This window comes from Chamaea fasciata, unplaced genomic scaffold (genome assembly GCF_029207755.1).
Source record: "Chamaea fasciata isolate MVZ Bird 193981 ecotype frontalis unplaced genomic scaffold, bChaFas1.0.hap1 SCAF_5, whole genome shotgun sequence".
Taxonomy (NCBI): domain Eukaryota; kingdom Metazoa; phylum Chordata; class Aves; order Passeriformes; family Sylviidae; genus Chamaea; species Chamaea fasciata.
Genome location: NW_027094090.1, coordinates 67104284 through 67121281, shown reverse-complemented (window position 1 = coordinate 67121281; position 16998 = coordinate 67104284). Strand labels below are relative to the sequence as shown.

The 16998-nt window shown below is 42.5% G+C and overlaps 1 protein-coding gene across 1 annotated transcript in view; it reads right to left on the bottom strand.

Annotated features, from left to right (window-relative positions):
* The window catches only part of CACNA1C (calcium voltage-gated channel subunit alpha1 C), a 449625-nt gene that overhangs the window by 358583 nt on the left and 74044 nt on the right, over positions 1 to 16998 (bottom strand). The window lies entirely within an intron of this gene.

Below are 16998 nucleotides of genomic sequence, written 5' to 3'. Positions count from 1 at the left end.
AGCAGAGCAGACAAGCCTCCCTTCAATCTCTATTGAAGATATTCTCAGCAGGATCCACAAAATGCTTCTGGAATCAGCCCTAGCCCGCTGAAATTCAAGCTGCTCCTTCGATTCTCGAAGAATTTCAGTGCCCTCACAGGCACATCCACAACAGCAAACGCTGATCCACGGGCAGAACTCACATTTTGCCAACCACAAAATGTCCCAATCAGTAATGAAAGGACATAGAACATCCCAGAGCATCAACATAATGAAAAAACAGCGAATAGATTCACAATTGCTAACAATTCCAAAATCCATTTTTACACATTATCTTGCTCTGTTATTTGATATAGTTCAATGCTGCTTTTAAAAAAAATCAGATAAATATTAATAAATGCAGCTTCCTTCACTTTTCCACAAAAGTTCTTCCAAGAAACAAGTGCATAATTTTACTACTAATGGTTTATCAGATAAATATCTGATAATGACAATTTTATTTGAAGAGAAATATAGAAATGTTTACTTCTCCAGTTTCAAATGAGCCTTTTAAAAAGCGTCTCTCAGTGATAACACACAGAGCCTTCTCAGAGCCCACCGTGCTATTCACATAATTTAGGTCACATATATTTTTACCGGATTTATTTGTGCTGGTTGAATTAGGCCTATCAGCCTGAGTCACTCACCGGAAAGTTTCAACTCAAGGATTTTTATAACCATTCTAGAACTCCTTTGTCCTATGTACTATCAGAGCCTTTTCAGAAGTGTATAATTAGTGTTCCTATTAGAACTGAACTGCTTTTCATAGAATCACTGTATTAACTATTACTAAAATGACAAAGGCATTGTCATGATACACACACTTATAATTTACGAGTGCAGAATATTATAATCCCTCGCAGATGATATTTATGTGGGTCCTGTGACCTTCTCCTGGCATTGCTAAAACTGTTCTCTTCAACAAGTGTCAGACAGGAACTGATCTCTGTCCTGACTCCGAGTACCTGACTCCGGAGTGAAAGCAAACACATCACTCATTTCCTTATTAGCTGCGACCGGATGATTGTTTTCACATGACAGTTCTATTCTTAGACAAGCTGTGAAAATGGGAATGATATAACAAGAAAGGTTCTGATCAGACTTTTAGGCCATAAAAAAAATAAAAAATAAAAAGCGGCTCCATCGATATTTTCAAAGAGATTGAACTTGGGTAAAGTGCGAGAAATGAATGTGGTGACTTGAAGAAGCTTTATAGGACCTTCTTAATCCTGTGGGATACGTTCCCATATTGCTGTCCTGTTTTAAATGTGAGGTTTCCCAGAAGTTCAGTGACCCAGAAAGGGGCCTATGCCAATCCCCATCTGCTGACACAGAGGGCACAGAGGCCAACTGGAAGCCAAGTAGACCCAATCACACATCAGGTAACACAGCAGATTTGTTTACCCACCTTAAGAAATTCACAACTGCAATTCCAAGTTGCGCTAGAGTACTTTAACATCCTCAGGAAATGAGTAGCAACCGACAGCAGCCCATAAAAGAGACCTTATCAACAAAAGATAAATTTAACGGCAAAATTTTACAGAAGCACGGGCACAGAGAAAAATATCTCCATTTGCAAATGCACCAGTGTCTGGATTCTAATGGCATCCTGTGATAGATTAGCCAGCTAAAAAAAAATACTTTGAGTTATTTTTTTTACCAGCTTTCAGGCTAGTTTTGCTGAACTGTCTTCCTGGAAAATCTGAGAATTGCCAAAAACTAATGCAAAACCAGCAGGATATTTTCTAACACGAAGAGTCAGCACCCAGACAACACTAGAGATTGACCTAGATGCCACAGAGCTCATCCCAGGCTAGTTCCTGGGCCCTGAGAAATTCCCCTTCCTTGCTAATACTGAGGGAATGCAATCTGTGCTTTAGATAAGAATTAATAAACAACTGAGTCTAAACACAACAGAGAACTGCATCCCCCGGCTCTAACACAAGAAAAGAAGGTAGGAAACCAACAGAATGGGTTCCAGTACGACCCCTGCACAGCTGGCAAACCAAAATGCCAAACTCGTGCTGTGCCTCCTCTCCACAGCAGCGTCAGGGCTGAAAGGGAAGCAGGTTCCTTGTTCAAACAGGACAGGATTCGTCACCAGACCCCGTGTGACCAGAGCTGGCACCTGTTGCTGCTGCCTGTGAGCACAACTCGTTCTGCTAAGGAAGTTCCCCAGTCAGGAAGTTTATTAGAAAGACTGAGAGGATTCTGTTCCAGCAAGGTTTCTGAGGCCTTAGAGGGATCCATTTTTTCCAGCTATCTGGGACACTTATATCTGGATCCAGGGTGGCTGGGGAATTGATGAAAATAGGGACAGTATCTAGACCATGCTGCTAGGTCTGTTTTCCTTGGAGAGAGGCTGAAATGCCTTGGGGGGGGGTCCAGCCATCTCCTTTCGAGTCCTTGTGTGTGACTCTCCACTAAAAGCTCCTTGAAATAAAGCTGCTGAAGGGCATCACGAACATAACCAAGTGCCACAAGTCTGGTGCTGAATTGTCAGCAATTGTGAACCCACACGACCAAGACTAAAGCAGGGCTCTCAATGCCCCTTCACAGATTTCCAGTTTCTCTTGCTTAACTGCAGCGTGGAAACAGAATTAAAGATACACGGTTTGGATAAAGGGCTATATCACAAATGAGCAAACCAACACCGAAATTATCTGCCTCCCTTCCTCTTAATTTCTGGCTGAGATTGCCACCTCAGCTTCGTGTCACTCTTTTAAATCTTTTTGCCATTCTGAGATGAAGGATTTTTGCTGAATATTCTTTCATAGTTACTAAACCCCAAAAGAAAATACTTCTTTAGCAAGAAGACCACTTTTACAACACATGACATCACCCTGAAAGATTCAGGGAAGCACAGAATCCAGTTTTGCTTTCGGAAATGCAAAGTTCATACACATATGACCAGCATTATCACATGGATAATGCACTAATGTGATTGGCAGGGATCTCTGGTGTGTCTGGCTTACAAGATGTGGCTTTGATGACCAGCCTAATGAAAAACCTACTGAGAGGGAGTTAAAGGCCTGCTCTTGGGAAGAATTCTCCCATGTGAAGGGATGCAGAAGTAGAAAATTCCCTGTAAAGAGTTCTACCAGTCACAATCAGATTTTGTTTCCCAAATTCATTCGGATCTAAGTCCACAATGCACATGAAGCCAAACGTTCTTACCAACAGAATCAGCCATTTGAGATAAAAGTGCATTTTCACATGTCTGAGTTTGGCGGCTCCTACATTACCATCTCGGGGAGAACATCTCAGCTGACAACCTTGAACCTTTTTCCTCAGATTTAATTACAACAACAAGCCACTAATCTTCAGCTTCACTTACAATTACAGCCCCTTAAACCAAACTGAAAGGCCAGGCTGGACAAGCCTTTGAGCAACCAAAGTCTGGTGGAAAATGTCCCTGTCCATCACAGGGACACTGGAACTAGAGGATCTTTAAGGTCCCTTCCAACCCAAACAATTTTTTCCTCTATGAAAAAGTCAAGGACCGCTGACCCTAAAAAACCAGATACTCAAAATTCACTGGTTCCTTTCCTTCCCCTCTATGCCAGCAGAAAGTTGGCCACGAAGCAAAAAGGATTGAAATGTCTGTAGTTTGAACCCCAAAGTTCTGGTTTTCAGGCACCCCCACCCCTCCAGAAAAGCCTTAATCTAACTCAGAGCTGTGCCTCCAGGAGCAACCAAAGTCAAAAACCAAAGGGAGATCAACGACAAGACAGGTTTGTACCTCTCCTTCATCCTCCCCGCAGTCTGCAATTATTTTCAGCTCAGGGGATTTCCTCAGCTGGCTGCAGTTTATCTAATTATTAATCCCCAATGGACCTGGGTTCCAAATCCTTGTTCTCCTCTGGAGTCAATGTAAACTTTCTGCATTTTTATACACCAGTAACGCGTCAGACTAAGCCTCCTGCCTGCTCTTGAAGTAATGTCAGAGGGGAAGAGTACAAAGAATGAGTCACTCCTGTCTCCTGACTCAACTCGAGTCCGGGAATGCTTTTTTCCTGTGAGGCTACAGGGAATAGGGGGGAAACTGCTGCTCCTTGCACAAGTCGCTCATTCAGCTCCCCGGTGCAGAACTTCATTTTAATAAGCTATCAAAACAAAAGGTTTTACTGAGAGTCATAAAAGGCTGCTGAAAGGTGGAAGCTGACCAACACATAAAGCTTAGAGAGACTTCTCCCATTCACTGAACGCAGACTGGAAAATGAACTTTTGCTCACTGAAACAAACCAGCACCAAGTAGCAGGGAAAAACCTACTAAGAACTCAGCCCATTTATCAGCAGTTCAGGGTAAGATCATTTAACAAATTACTTTTGTTGTCACAGGATTATGAGTATTTCAACAAAAAAGAAATTATTTAGGTTGAGAAAGACTCAACAACCATCCTATCTGTGAAATACCACAGACTCTAATCTAAAATAAAGCCAGGAGTTTTTCTTTTTTTTTTTTTTCTTTTTAGAGAAAACAATGAGGCAATGAGCAGATTTTTGATTTCTAAGTAAACAGCATCCATGTGAGAGCACAGTGTTTTGCTTTCCTCCTGCTTCTCCCTGTTCTAGCCCTCAATGATGGAAGCAAAGACAAGTATAAATCACTCTGTGCCATCAAGGCAGAACTGTCCCTGAGAGCCTGGCACCATGCCCAGGATTTTACTCACTCCATGACAAGCGGTGTTCTCTTCAGCTCAGATTTATCCAGCCTCATCAATAAATACCTCAAGCATGGTCATCTGATGGACATGATGAGATTAGATTCCAAAACATTTAGGGGATGCATACAGTATTTCACCATTGTAAAGAAAATGGCAAATATCCTGAAGTGGGGACAATTTATTTCCTTCACATTGAATGTCTGAACAAATTGTTGCGCAATCCTGGATGGCCAGGCATAACATGAGGGCTTTTTAAAATTTACCCAGTTCTTTTTCTGTGCATTATTCTAGGAGCCATTTTCTGCTCAGTGTTTGCTTTACAATAATCATCAGCCCTTTACTCACTCGTGGATGACGTGGCAGGATACGTTCTTATCTGTGTCTCAGCAAGCAAGATCTGGATTTGCTTACAAGCTTTCAGACCTTGCTTTTCTCCATCAGACCAGGGGATCTAAAATAACAGGTTTTAACATGGCAAGTAAATAAAGCAGACTCAAAGCTCACAATCAGCCCCTCGCTCCACAGTCCAATTAAAGCGTATTTACTGACAGCAGAAGAGAATAAGCACATAATCACTTGTGTGCAGTGCAGGGCTCCAGCAGGTTCCATGGAGAGGAGATGGAGAGACACGTCAGGAGCAGCCAAACAGCAGAGGAAACACAATATTTTGTCTGCAAGCTGCTCAAGCCACACTCATCCACTGAGATCAGCCCGCATATTTCCAGTTTTGCTGCAGCAGGGCAGGCTTAAGCGTATTTATCAGAGAACTAGGGGCTATGGGACAATCAGTGTCAGCACAGCCAAAAGCAAAGGCAGGAACTTGGGATCAAGGAATGAAGGTCAAGCTTATCAAACTTATTACACATTGGAGAGCAACAGTTCCTCAGGGTGGCTTCCAGATCACAGCCAAGGTCAACTGGACACAAGCATCAGGGCACAGCTCTTGGATAACGTGGCTAATAGGAGTCCATATTAACTTCTCTGCTGTGCTAGTGACAGCAAAATCAAAAGCTTTCTCTACCTCCAGTGGCCATCCTTCAAACATGATGCCAATGAGCGTTTTCAGGAGAAAGAAACAATTATCATCATCAGGAAATAGCGAGAACTTAGAAAAAGTCACAGCCTTTCAATACAGGCAAGCATAACCTGCTAGAATTTACACAGAGTTAAGGAATACATTTTCATTCTCAGTGTAAATTCGTGGAGCAGTAGGGGAGTATATGGAGGGAACAGCAATCTATGTTTTTTCAGGTTATATCATCCTTTAACAGCTTTCAGTTAGAAGTGAGATTGTTCTTACCAGTACATTATAAACATCTTCCATTTTCTTGATAAAGCAGTTCCAGCACGAATTTATCTGACCAGCAGAAAGCGACACTAGAGGCCTGAAATCATCACCTCCTGCTTTAAAATACAGTCTGATCTATGGAATCTGCCTAAAACTTGGAATTTGTGCTCACCTCTGGGTCCTGCTGTGGTCTAGTTCACTTGGTCCCTCCCTACTCCCACGGGGTCAGACATACTTTCGAGAGGTCATAGGCCACTTTATTTTAAGCAGTTCAATGAAAAAAGGAATAATTTTCAGCTCCCTATGGATTTTCATGCTTTCAAAAGGTCAAAGGCTCTGCAGAGCCCAGTTTGCCTTGTGGGCTGGAACAGTGAAGGCACATCAGCTCCTGTAGCCAGAGGCAGCAGAGCTGTGGCTGTCACTGAGCTGAGCCCGGATCTGCCCTCACATCCAGAGGCATCGATCGGAGAGAGGGGTTTGAACACTGCCCTGATCAAAGCTGAAACGTGCCCAGGGGAGAGCAGTGCAAGGCCTCACCTGCTCCGCTCCAGAGGCAGAACAGCCTCGTCTCCTGCAGTGCTGCTGAGAGGAGCTGCTGCCCACCCCAGTGAGACGGGGAGAGGCTGCACATGCTGCCGTGTCTGCAGGCAAGGCAAGGGAGCAGCTCCAGCCCGGTGCATCTCCCCTGAACTCCCGTGCCAGCACCACTGGGGGCTTTTGGAAAAGACTGGGAATGGCAGGGAAAATAGCCAGACCTGGTCTGACAATTCCACAGCTTCCCCAGGGAGAGATGTGCTGTGACTTGCTACGAGCATCACCCAGAAACATCCACAACCCTCAACCACAGGAAAAGCTCAGAAGTGGAGCCCAGCAAAGGTAGAACCACACTCTTCATAAATTCTGCTTCAATCAATAGAAGCATTAAAAAAAAAAAAAAAAAAAAAAAAAAAACAAAAAAAAAAAACACCAAAATCCAAGACATACTGGAGAACCAGTGATAGGAAAATCCCACTTGGGAAATTATTCATTTAACAATTGTTTGCATCCAGCAAAACTTTTCTCTGCGCGTTTAATTAAAGAGCAGCAGTGGACACACAAACTGGCAGATGTGTCTGGTTCAGGTCTGGGTGATGGAAGGAGGGAATGAACCAGAGAAAACTCTGTTTTAAACACACTCCTTAAATTCCCATCAGAGCCCAGCAGTGCTAGCTGTGTACCATGGAAAATGACCTGGGTAACCAAGAGGAACTGAAGGAAACCCACGAGCAGCAACCTGAACACAAACTGAGATCTGTCTCAGTCTCCTTTTTCAATATATATTGAAATGTGAAAGCAAAGGTAAACATTTCCAAAGGGAAATGTTTAGCCAGGAGTGAATTTATTTCAAGAGCTGTTTACCAGAAGTATTTCCAGGGTTGTATCAGCAGTTACTTCTCTCAAACACCACACTGCATTTTCCCTGGATTAGCTCCTGCTCTTTGTACTTCTCTGTCCCTCAATATTGCCATATCCTCTGTACAAGGACTGCTAAGTGCAAGCTCCAAATTTAGCAGAATCAGACCTTCTGAAAGTTACAAATGCATTTCAGCATTTATTTTTTTTCCTCTTCTTTTTCTTTCACTCCATAAGATTTCAATACAGGAAAAAAAAACCCATCAAAAATGCTCCAACATTATCATATTCATGGCCTCTGAAAGGCTAAAACACTCAACTCTGCTTCAGCTGCTTCTTCCTTTTTCCCCTATGAGCTGTCAAATACTTGCAGGCAACAGCCTGGTGTGTCAAAAGGAAAATAAAAAAGCAGCAGAGCTGGTTTTATCCTAGGGACAATGAAACTGGAGATCAAGTTGATCCGGACATAAATATTTATATCCAATATTAAAAAAAGAAGGCTGAAACTGGAATGTAATTTTAAGCACATAAAATGTAGTAAACACTTAATTTGAGTAAGTAAAGGGCAATGCTGGGATATGAATTGCCATAAACAAGAATTTATTTATGTCAGGAGGAAAACATCACACCCCTGAGATGGATAAAAATTGTGTAATTGTAAAATGAGAAGTAGGATACATTGAAAATATTAAATAAGACCTATAAAAGAGCCAGTGACTTGATTCACAGCTACAGCTTGCTTCAGGTTGAATAAGGGAAGAATATATCACAGTTCATGACTTACAACAATCAGCATACAAAAGTTGTTTGGGTGAAAGGAGATTTATCAGATTTTTGCTGGTCCCTATCAATGCAACGTAAGTTGTAAACCACAGCTGCACATCCAGCCCAGACATCTCCACGTAGATTCCAGCTTTTTCCTCCTGCTCTCCCTGCTTGGACACACAGCCCTGGATTTTACAGAAAACCCCAGATGAAACTCCAGTATCACCACAGAGCTGCACATGATTATTCAGTATTTGCACAAGCAAATGCCCTGTTAGGCTCTCGGACTCGGGAGGCACCTGAGGCGTTTCACACAAGTGGGAAGCTGGAATTCCTCTATTTCCTTCCCCTTGTCGCAAGGGCAGCAGTGATTTTAAAGAGCAGAAGCAGCAGGTTTGCTTGTCCTACAGCAAAACAATCCTTAACAATTAAATGCCCCAATACCTGCCACCAATGCTGTGTGTGTTTGGGACCTTCCTTTGTCACTGTCGTGATTCAGCCACTGCTTTTGAAATCCCTCTGATGTTATTTCAATTCACATTTTTCATCTCAGCCAACTGCTCCTGAAGGGCACTGATGTGCCTTTTGTACAGATTCAGGCATTACCTTGACCATAAGGAGGAGAAGCTTTGTTTGTTTGTTTTCAAATACAAGTTTAGATTGAGAAACAATTAACGCAACTGGATCTTTAAAAAAAAATTTCTATTGTGACCACGTTTGCCTGCATAATCTCATCTAAACAGGGATTCTTGTTTAAAAGTGACTCAGACAATAAGGCCACACAAGGATAACAGCACTGTAAGTGCTTTTCAACGGATAAAAATAATAATAATAAAATTACATGCAAGTTCCGCTTTTCTGTGAGGTTTTACATTTTGAGGGCACGTAATAGAACTGAAACATTTTAAAACATCCACATAAAAAGCATTCACCATGCTTCAGATCAAAGAGTCGTAGCAAAAGATTAAGCACATTTATTGCTAAGTAGAAAAACATTTCAACACACCAGATGAAGATAACCATATGCAAAGGACGCTTGCCTCAGTTCCTAATATAAGCCACCTAAATATAAATTTTACAAGCAACAGACAAAGGCAAACCGGCAGAGGATGATGAATTCCCAAACCCCACGCTCTCCACCAGTGCAAGTTTGTCAGGACAGCCTGAAAACCAGCTGCACACTTGCCAACACAGCCCATTTCCACTCTGCAGAGCTGCTGCTGTGGGAGCTGGGCATCTCACACGTGTCATAACCAAATTTAGCACAGTGGGGAAAGGTGCTGACACCCCTGCTGGAGAGGCTGGAAAGGAGCTGGGCCAGCAGCAGCCCCAGGGAGGTAACAGCTCTCAAAGGTGCTCCTCTGCCTGCTCAGCGTTCAAACTCTGCATGGGTGAGCTCACTGTGAGCACCAAGCATCAAACCTTACAGCTACACACAATTAAAGTGTCTCCACCGAGCAAAATAGACATCCCTTGGCGTCCCAGAGATCACCACCAGCTGCTAAGGTTGCAGCAAAAGGTCAGGAAAATGCTGCTGGTCCAAAAATGGTCCAGCTCCCTCACCCAGGCTTAGGTGAGACAGAACTTGCTGAGGAGGGTGTCTTCAGGAGATCACCTGCTGAGCCAACCTTCCAGCACCTGCCAGAAATGCAACACGCTGCAAAGACAGTGATGGATATTTCCTGCTGCTTCCTGGAAGTCTTTCCCTAACCAGCGGTCTCCCGACATCATATTCCTGATCAAGAAATATCTTTGCTAAGTACAGACTCCTCACGGAAGTTGTACAAGCAGGAAAAGAAATTTCATTCCATGAGGTCATAGACAACATCAATTATATATTACAAATCTATTATATATAATTGTAATATAAATATAATTGTACATATAATAGATTTGTAATATATATATTATGTATAATATATATAATAATATGTTATAAACATTATCTATTACAAAATTATATATTGTCCAGCATTTCTTGAACGTGAAACCCAAGAATGGTCTCATCCTGCTTTGAGGCTGTCTGTCATTCAGCCAGGAGGACTGAGGAGCTGCTGTGACATACAGACCCTGATGTTTTAGGAGTTAGAAAGCGTAAGAGAAAATAGGAATTGTCCTCGAGAGGAACAGCCAGTCAAAACTCTGACCAACACACAAAACGTTCCTCCCCTGTGGCAGTTCTGTCCCTTGGCAAGAGGCACATCCATTATTTTACTTCTAAGGGAGCTGTGAGAAGTTCTTGGGGGTTTTTTCTAGTTTGAAGGAGCACATGGAGCATTGCCTTTAGAGTCAATGACTTTGTGCACATCAGCAAAGCCTCACCTTCCAAGAATTGTTTGTCAAAGGCACGCACTGAATTAGTGGACGGGTTTTGGTGACAGTCAAACTTTGGGGGAGTCAGTGGCAACCTTGCCTGACTGAAAACCCAAGGATGCGGTACAGTGGTGATGCCTTGGAAAGGTTGAAACAGACTGGACAGAGCCAGAGAATAAATAGGAATTTATTGAAAGGCTTTTAGGGTACAGGTCCTTGGGCAGGACAAGAGCCTGACCAGGGCTACACCCAAAGTGGACCCAAAATGGTCACAAAATGGACAAATAGTCACAAGGTCTCATTTTTACAAGTTTTGGTCCATTTGCATCTTGGGGTTGAATTGTCCAGTTCCAGCTCCAGGCTGTGAGGTCCCATCCTGCTTGTCCCTCCCTCCAGCCCACCCTTGTTTGTGCTGTTGGGGCTGAGTTGTCCTTGGTGTGCAGCAGGAGAAGGATTTGTTTTGTGTCCCTGCTGTGTGCAGAGCTGAGTGACACTGACTGTGAGCTCAGAGCTGCACCCCTGAGCACCACAGAGTCTTAAAAAACATGAAAACTAAAACTTAAGGCATCATAGAAACTATACATAAAGGAACCTAAAGGTGATGCGTAATATGCTCGACTGACTTGCTAGATTTTCTAGATGCTGATTTCCTTCCTAATGTCATTAAAAGATTCTGAAGAGCTCATGAACACAAGTCAAACATCCCGAAGACTTGCAGAAGAACAAGGATACTTGTATCAAAAGGGACAACACAAAAAATGACCTGCCATTTTGAAAATTCCCACTGCTTTTAAGAGACTTGCTTTTCCGGTGACAGGAATTAGACTGCAGTGAAAACATCACTACTTAAAATACTCTTATTTAACCTGCCTCCACATTTTTTCTATCTTTCCTAAACAGGAAAAAAAAGCAGTAAAAAATCCAAACAAAACACACACAAAAACTACACTGAACCTGAGGTTTGATAAACAAGAATAATTACCACCTGGAAAAAAAAAAACCCCAAACTAACACGCTTGTTAAGATTTAGAAAGCCTACACATAAAGAAGGGGAAAGCTGTAATCAGAGTTGTCTACAAAAATGGATAAATGGTTTAATGTTTGGACTAGCTCAGTAAACTTGCCTTCAATCAGAACCAAAGCACACGGCTAAAATTTTAAATTAACTTACACAGAAGCATACAACCTATAAATTTCACGTTACTCTTCAGGGAGTTGGATTATTTAGTGTAACAGTTTATCATTCTTAGCATTTTACACAATTTACAGTCCTACTGCAGGTCCATATGAGTGTCCATGTCTACTGCTGGTGTTCGGACATCACTGGGAAGAACATTGATCTCAAAAGCAAAAGGCTCAGACTAAGAGACCAATGTGTAGAGAATGAAGCTAAAAACCAGGGAGATTGAATGTGCACTGGCATAAATTACTTAATTATTCAGGTTACAGAGTCCAGGTTTAGGAAAAGAAAGGGAATTCAAGAGTAAAATGAAGAGGAGCAGAGGTCAGGAAGCTGAGTCAGCAGAGCACCAAGGTCAAATGAGAAGACAGGTGGGGACCATGAAACCACTACGGAAGGGAGACAGGAGGGAAATGGACAAGGGACAGGTCTGTCAGAATGTGTACTGGAACAAGGAGAATTACTAGGCAAGGATTATGGATTTAAAAAGAAAAAAAAAAAAACAAAAAACAACAGGGGGCACAGCCACAAGAGATCTCAGATCCCATAAAGAGATGGCAAACAGCAACAAGCACAAAGAGAAGCTGGGATTTGGTTGGGAGTCTGAAGCCAACAATTTTGTTCCTGCTACTAATACATATGTCAGTGTCTGCTTTACCACTTTCACAAAGCCTAGGAAACGACAACTGTTAAAAAAACCAAAAAAAAACAAAAAAGCCCCGCCTACTTTTTACATTTCTTTTTTAGTTAGTGGCTACTATCTTGGAATTGACTGCTAGGGAATTCCTTCTTTCCTTACAGTGTTTTCTACAGCATTTCTTGTCATGGTGTGATGGGAAAATGGAGGTGGCAATTTATCCAAGGCCACACAGCTTGCCAATAGCAGGACCAGCACACAAGTTGAGCGCCTCCCTCTCAAACCCAATGCTTATCCTTCCACCCCGTGCATCTCTGCAGCTAGAGTATCGCCCTGTCAGAAAGAGGGTTTCTGAGAACTTTGGGAAACGCTGAGCCTAAATTCCATTCTATTCAGCTTCCTCAGAATCACACGGTGACTCACAATCTTTCTGGAAGGAGCCCTCAAGGATTCCTTGGCACAATTTCCTTTCTTCTCATCCTGACTCCAGTCCCTTCCCAGCCGCCCCGGAGTGCTTCTTGCAGCTTCTGTCAGTCATTCCTTGCGGAACAATCCCTCATCCCTCAAACCCTGTGGCTGTGCGAGCTCCCCCAGCTGCAGCAGGGCTGGCACCAGGCCCAGGGTAATAAACCTATCAGAGATAATTAGCTCGGTGTGCTCTCTGTCCCTCACCCCCGAGGTTGGCATCTCTCATTCCTCTCTGCTCACTCACCAGCTGGGAGCTGGCACACGGGAGGGTGAGAGGGCAGTGATGCAACAGAACCAAAAAGGTTTTGTGCAGTGTTCTTGCTCACCCAGGAAAGCCATCCTTGCTTCTCCCCACCTGCCACTTTGCTCTCCAGCGCGTTCTGATTTCACACGAGAAAAATTGAGCCTGCTGCGTGTGGTGACTCTAAAATTCTCTGATGCAAAAATTGCTGAAGTTTATTATGCCAGCGTATAGAATCATAATAGTCACATCCACACCTATTGTGTCAGTCTCTGAAAAATGCCAGAAAAACCATTTAAAACAACTTTTTTTTTTTTAATACAAAAATCTCCTGCTGTAGAGGATACTCCCATAATGACCAAGTAAGAAAGCAGCCACACTCCCTGAAAGGCAAGCTCCTTTTCCACAGGCAGACACAACCCCTGGCTGGCGCAAGAGCTGACAGGCAAACACAAATCCCACCCTCCTTCTCACAGAGTCCTATTTGAGCTTTAACAAATCAGTCCCAAAGGTGACATCCCATTAGAAGCTCACATATAAACACAAGAGACCTCTCCTTACATTTAACTAGTGCACAGCAGGATTTCCTTCCTGTAAGAAGGACAAGGAAGGGGGAGCAGAACCATCAGAACTACAGAAGGAAGATTTCCCTGCTCTAAAAATCATGAACAGCCAACAGAGCTGCCTTCCCTGGAAGGTGCTGTAAACCTTGCTCTTCCCCTCATTATGTTATCACCACGCTGTGACACTGGCCAGGCTCGTGCCATTTGCAGTTGCCAGCAAAGTGACAGAAGCATTTTCCTCTCAGCTTCCTATCTTAGGCAGCCTATAGTTTTATTCCTAAATGTATGTTATCTCTGGCCTAATGCATAATTGCAGGGATAACAAGCAGAGAGCCTTCCTATCAGTCACAGCCTCTGATGCAGGCTGACTTTAATTCCCCTCAAACCAGCTCCAATTTTTTCTGATTGCATTAACACACAAGCCTGTTCTTTGAGCAGGGTTATACATGAGCTTACTCCGTTTGTAAATTTAAATTAAGTCTCAGCAAGTTCATTAGTACAAAAAAAAGAGAAGAAAAAAAATTGCATCTAATACAAACTGCCCTCCATTTGTGTAAGTTCAATAGTTTTCCAGTTATTTTTGCAGTAACACTGCAAAAGTAACCCATAAAAACCGCTGAAGCCAACCTCAAGCATTTGTTTATGAGTACGTTCTAACATTCTGGCATATTTCTTAAAGGCAGCGACAACGACACTGCAGTGAGCATAAAAATAGGAAGTTTGGGGTTTAGGATAAATGTTCATCCCAAAACTGAAAGGGCTTCACAGTCCAAGTTCGCAACCCTAGACTTGATAAAAAAGGCCCAAAGATTTATAGGAATTATTACTACAGGAAGACAGATTGCAGAGAAACAGGCAGAATGTCTGTGTGGTGTTAAACGTAAACTTGAACTACACCACAGCCATTCACAGTTCCTGGCTGATGCAAAAGGGAAGGAATTATTTACTGCACTCTTCTGTATCTAGTTTCAATGCTCATCATTCAGGGATCACATCAAGCAGGTCTTGCAGCTAAGGAGAAACAGAGACATGGGAGAGGTTTTGTTCAGGGACATGGGGAAGGCTCAGAGCACCGTATTGTGCCCTGGGTGACCAGTGGCTGGTCACATGTGAAACTCACACAGCAATTATTCCTCAAAGCATCACTCAGGCATCGTTTTTTTCTACTTTTACAGAGAGAAGGAAAGAAATCACTGACATAATCCAGGATTCCTTTCTCTTCCCTCACCACCCTCTGCTCCATCAGCTCATTGAGGGCAACTGATTGAATTCTAACCTCAGTCACTGAGGAAAACGTTGTTGGAAAAGTTATGAGAAACTTTGGAGAAGGAATACTCAGAGCCTAAAGCAAACCGGGCAGCTTATTGGAAAAGGGTTATGGCACTTTCAGAGTTGTAAAACAGTCGCTGCCCATGGTGTTTTCTGTAGATAGATTCTTGTACATCAGGAAGTTAGAGGTGTCTTGGGAAACCAGGGATGTGGGAGTTTCTGTGGGAGCTTTAACCCTAAAACAGTTAAATTGCAACAGGAAACAAATCAAGAGCTCTGGGCAGCTAGAACAATTCTGTCTGCATTCAATCACCTCTGTGCACAGCACACACATCTGTGCATGACCCACATGCACACAAAAACTCCTGGCTGTATCATACCCCAGCCTTTGCAGCCCTCGACCTCATGGCTACAAAATAAACCTCATTGGGAAATAGATGCTCACAGGTAGAAAAAAAAATCCAAATATGAAGTGAGAACCTGAGTTTTACAGGAAGATATTTTAATCCCAGCTTCTTTCCAGTCTCTTCCACTCTTGTGCAGTCCCTGCCTGATGGAATAACTTTTCTTTAACTGTCATCTCTTCTTTCAGTCCATTCCAAAACACAACTCACACATTTTTGTCTCCCTTATCTCACCCATTTATTCAGAGGATGCAACCCGTGCTGAACACTCAGATATGGGTTCCTCAATAGCAGTGTACACATGAAAAGGGGTAAGGATGGAAACTGGAAAAGCAGCAACAAAACAAAACACACAAAACCCAAAAAGAGCAAAGAGACCAAGAGGAGAGCACAGCCCACTGAGCAGCCAGAGCTCCAGGGTTTGATCTATAATGTAGAAGAGTTTTGACTTCACAACTCCATACTCAGCATCCCATCTTCCCCTTCTAATTGTTTTTTAATATTTTAATAACTTCATTTTACCCTGTGAATTTTTTTTTTTCCATTAAGACACAAAGAACAAAGTGGAATCAAGCAGATTACTCATTTAACATTCTTATTCCCCTGCTTCTATGAAACAGCTATTTAGGTAAAATAACAATTCCTCCTCATCCTCAAAGCTGTGACATTTCCAGACTTTCCTGAGATGGCAACTCTTGCTTGGCTAGGTTTTTTTTGTTTGGTTGGTTTTTTGTTTGTTTTTTTAAACTCTACCAACAAATGACACAAGTGTTTTTATAGACATTCTAAATGATGCAAAAGATGTCTCAGAAAACAGATGCAGAATGGAAGCTCAAATCACAAGGTGCATATTTCTTGATAGCACAACACATTTCTTGATAGCAGAACAGTTCCAATACATCTTTCTTCAGTCACAAACATCATTCCAGCCTGGTTTCAGCCAGCAGTGTCCTCACTGTATCGAGGCAGATACCCACAACCCAATTAAACTCCAAACAAATTGTGAGCCCTCTGACCTTCAAATCTGCTCCATTTCCCTCTTTGAACCCTGCAAGTCAGAACATGACACGAACATACCTGGTTTCCTCACCAGGAGACCAACTGAATCTGCTTTTTATTGAATAAAAGCCAGTAATTTTTGAGAGGTGCCCTACTGAAGTTTTTTTAAATACACCACAACTCGTAGTTGTTAAACACTGAGTCACACTAACACAGAACAGCCAAAGAGACACAAGACCAACTCCTGTGTGCAGAGAGTAGTTCACAATCACTTACCACCTCCTGCTTCTCTTTTTCTACTTCTTTAAGGAGTTACAGTGCAAAGGCACCACACCACAAGCTTTTTAATTTTTTTTTTTAAGCATAGGAGTATTGTTTCAGCAATTCCTGAAGTTCGCAATGTGTTTTCTAAAACTTCACGAGAGCTTTAATCAGATGACTGACTTCCAAGAGCAGCATGAATCTTTTTAATTACAATGTCTGTCAGCCATCCCAGTTGTTGCTGCTTTAGAAGGATGGCTCTTGCTTTCCTCCACTGCTGCTCTAAAATTTCCTAAGTCTCAATAAATTTTATCCAGGAAATAGCACCCCTGCTCCTAAACTCTGGGAGTAAGTTTTCATCCTGATTCAACCCGACAAGAAGGAGGATTTATTCGCATATTTGAGGGGGAAATAAAATGTTTCCTGCTAATTCAGTGAACTGAGTTCCAGAGCTGGTTTGCGTTCTGCCCTTGCTGAGCAGAATTCTTTGCTATGGCTTCGTGCTAAGCCAGAAGTAAACACTTTTCCTTTTC